Source organism: Hemibagrus wyckioides, linkage group LG02 (genome assembly GCF_019097595.1).
Source record: "Hemibagrus wyckioides isolate EC202008001 linkage group LG02, SWU_Hwy_1.0, whole genome shotgun sequence".
Lineage (NCBI taxonomy): Eukaryota > Metazoa > Chordata > Actinopteri > Siluriformes > Bagridae > Hemibagrus > Hemibagrus wyckioides.
Window position 1 is genome coordinate 749675 of NC_080711.1, and position 3886 is coordinate 753560.

At 40.3% G+C, this 3886-nt stretch overlaps 1 protein-coding gene across 1 annotated transcript in view; it reads left to right on the top strand.

The window, feature by feature from the left end:
• Positions 1 to 284: 284 nt before the first annotated feature.
• bcl2l12 (BCL2 like 12) overlaps positions 285 to 3886 on the top strand; it is a 20225-nt gene continuing 16623 nt past the window's right edge. Inside the window, exon 1 of the mRNA XM_058405192.1 lies at positions 285 to 627. The gene's annotated coding sequence lies outside the window, so the exon portion shown is untranslated. The remainder of the gene's footprint in view (positions 628 to 3886) is intronic.

The following is a 3886-nucleotide window of genomic DNA, read 5'->3' on the forward strand; positions in this document are numbered from 1 at the left end:
AAAGCTTACTATACAATTTAAAGTAAACTTTATGGTGGTCAAGAACAACATTTAGCAAGCATTCTCATTCCCGTCGTTTTATCCCATCTCCTCAGCGTTAGCCGAAGAGGTTAGCAGTGGTGGCTTTACGCTTGTAGCCTCCATACTATTTAGTAGTGTAGTATGCAGTTCGTGACGTAGGCTTGCCTTCGCAGCTGGGCGGCGCTGCGTAGCAACCAGGGTAGCGTGCTAGTTAGTACAGTAGTATGCGAGTCACTCGGCGACCAATCAGAATGCAACAGGGGGCGGAGCTTCAGCCAAACAATCCACCACACAGTAGAGTGTAACAGAGAGAGGTAGAGAGATTTATTTACAAATAACAGGATTTACCTTCAATATTACAGACTAAATGTGGATTTACTCGTGTCATAGAACTGACACCGAGGTCAGTTTTTACACTGTTACTTTAAAAGCAAAAAACAAGTCTGTGGCGTTTAGCCGGTAAAGTTTGGCGAAGTTCTGCGTGGAATCCGTAGCCGAGGGTACAGTGTTCAGAGGTTACGTAGTAAAACACGCGTACCTCTCTGTAGTGAATCAGCGCTGAATGGCCGCCTGGACCTGGCGCTGACGCTGGAATCATCAACACAGGTATGGCGGACAACAACATTTCTCTAGCTTTAACACATTTGCTCTTTAAACACGTACACACTCTGCTCTGTGTGATTAGAAATATGTACGGAAACGATATAAGAGACTTGATAAAAGTTGTTTAATGTGCCTGTTTGCGCTCGTGAAGTTTCTGAGTGTCTGGAGCGCCCTCTGGAGTGAAACTACGCACACTACACGAACTACAACAACAGCACGCGCACACCGTAACCCTACACACTATAAATAGATCTTTACTCAGTGTGTGTGTGTGTGTGTGTGTGTGTGTGTGTGTGAGTGTGTGTGTGTGAGTGTGAATGAGAGAGAGAGAGAGAGAGACAGCTGTGGGGTAACCTGTTTTCATTTAAAATATCACTCACGCACATTTTTTTTTGCTGTGTGTGTGTGTGTGTGAGTGTGTGTGTGAAATCCAACAGCTTTACCACTTTTCAGAGATCACTGCTAGATAAGTGAATAAAGAAAACTAATTTATTTGATTAAAATGAACCGGAGCTGTAAATGGGTTAAAATACAATGTGCTGTTTAGTATTAAGATTAATATTAGTGGGGAGATGAGACCCAGAGTAGGGAGATAAGAACCTTGATGAACCAGTAGAACCAGTATATAGCACTTGTGTGTGTGGGTGTGTAATAACTGGATAAGTGTGTGTATGTACATGTGTGTATTAACAGGGTAATTGTGTGTGTATTAATTGGGTGTGTGTGTGTAAGTGTGTGTGTAAGTGTGTGTATTAATTGGGTAAGTGTGTGTGTACATGCGTGTATTAACTGAGTAAGTGTGTGTGTATGTGTGTGTATTAATTGGGTAAGTGTGTGTGTATGTGTGTGTATTAACTGAGTAAGTGTGTGTGTATGTGTGTGTATTAACAGGGTAAGTGTGTGTGTATTAACAGGGTAAGTGTGTGTGTATGTGTGTGTATTAACAGGGTAAGTGTGTGTGTATTAACAGGGTAAGTGTGTGTGTATGTGTGTATTAATTGGGTAAGTGTGTGTGTATTAACTGGGTAAGTGTGTGTGTGTATTAACTGGGTAAGTGTGTGTGTGTACATGTGTGTATTAACTGGGTAAGTGTGTGTGTGTACATGTGTGTATTAACAGGGTAAGTGTGTGTGTATTAACAGGGTAAGTGTGTGTGTATGTGTGTGTATTAACAGGGTAAGTGTGTGTGTATGTGTGTGTATTAATTGGGTAAGTGTGTGTGTATTAACAGGGTAAGTGTGTGTGTATGTGTGTGTATTAACAGGGTAAGTGTGTGTGTATGTGTGTGTATTAATTGGGTAAGTGTGTGTGTATGTGTGTGTATTAACTGAGTAAGTGTGTGTGTATGTGTGTGTATTAACAGGGTAAGTGTGTGTGTATTAACAGGGTAAGTGTGTGTGTATGTGTGTGTGTATTAATTGGGTAAGTGTGTGTGTATTAACAGGGTAAGTGTGTGTGTATGTGTGTGTATTAATTGGGTAAGTGTGTGTGTATTAACTGGGTAAGTGTGTGTGTGTGTATTAACTGGGTAAGTGTGTGTGTATTAATTGGGTAAGTGTGTGTGTGTATTAACAGGGTAAGTGTGTGTGTGTACATGTGTGTAATAACTGGATAAGTGTGTGTATGTACATGTGTGTATTAACAGGGTAATTGTGTGTGTATTAACAGGGTAAGTGTGTGTGTATTAATTGGGTAAGTGTGTGTGTATTAACTGGGTAAGTGTGTGTGTGTACATGTGTGTATTAACTGGGTAAGTGTGTGTGTGTACATGTGTGTATTAACTGGGTAAGTGTGTGTGTATGTGTGTGTATTAATTGGGTAAGTGTGTGTGTATTAACTGGGTAAGTGTGTGTGTGTATTAACTGGGTAAGTGTGTGTGTATTAACTGGGTAAGTGTGTGTGTGTATTAACTGGGTAAGTGTGTGTGTGTACATGTGTGTATTAACTGGGTAAGTGTGTGTGTGTACATGTGTGTATTAACAGGGTAAGTGTGTGTGTATTAATTGGGTAAGTGTGTGTGTATTAACTGGGTAAGTGTGTGTGTGTATTAACTGGGTAAGTGTGTGTGTGTACATGTGTGTATTAACTGGGTAAGTGTGTGTGTGTACATGTGTGTATTAACAGGGTAAGTGTGTGTGTATTAACAGGGTAAGTGTGTGTGTATTAACAGGGTAAGTGTGTGTGTATGTGTGTGTATTAACTGAGTAAGTGTGTGTGTATTAACAGGGTAAGTGTGTGTGTGTACATGTGTGTATTAACTGGGTAAGTGTGTGTGTATGTGTGTGTATTAACAGGGTAAGTGTGTGTGTATTAACAGGGTGTGTGTGTGTGTGTATTAATTGGGTAAATGTGTGTGTATTAACTGGGTAAGTGTGTGTGTATTAATTGGGTAAGTGTGTGTGTGTATTAACAGGGTAAGTGTGTGTGTATTAACAGGGTAAGTGTGTGTGTATGTGTGTGTATTAATTGGGTAAGTGTGTGTGTATTAACTGGGTAAGTGTGTGTGTGTGTATTAACTGGGTAAGTGTGTGTGTGTGTATTAACAGGGTAAGTGTGTGTGTATTAATTGGGTAAGTGTGTGTATGTGTGTGTATTAACAGGGTAAGTGTGTGTGTATTAACTGGGTAAGTGTGTGTGTGTATTAACTGGGTAAGTGTGTGTGTGTACATGTGTGTATTAACTGGGTAAGTGTGTGTGTATGTGTGTGTGTGTGTGTACATGTGTGTATTAACTGGGTGTGTGTGTATTAATTGGGTAAGTGTGTGTGTGTATTAACAGGGTAAGTGTATGTGTGTGTGTGTGTACATGTGTGTATTAACTGGGTAAGTGTGTGTGTATGTGTGTGTGTGTGTGTGTGTACATGTGTGTATTAACAGGGTAAGTGTGTGTGTATGTGTGTGTGTGTACATGTGTGTATTAATTGGGTAAGTGTGTGTGTGTATTAACTGGGTAAGTGTGTGTGTATGTGTGTGTGTGTGTGTACATGTGTGTATTAACTGGGTAAGTGTGTGTGTATGTGTGTGTGTGTACATGTGTGTATTAACTGGGTAAGTGTATGTGTGTGTGTGTGTACATGTGTGTATTAACTGGGTAAGTGTGTGTGTATGTGTGTGTGTGTGTACATGTGTGTATTAACTGGGTAAGTGTGTGTGTATGTGTGTGTGTGTACATGTGTGTATTAACTGGGTAAGTGTATGTGTGTGTGTGTGTACATGTGTGTATTAACTGGGTAAGTGTGTGTGTATGTGTGTGTGTGTACATG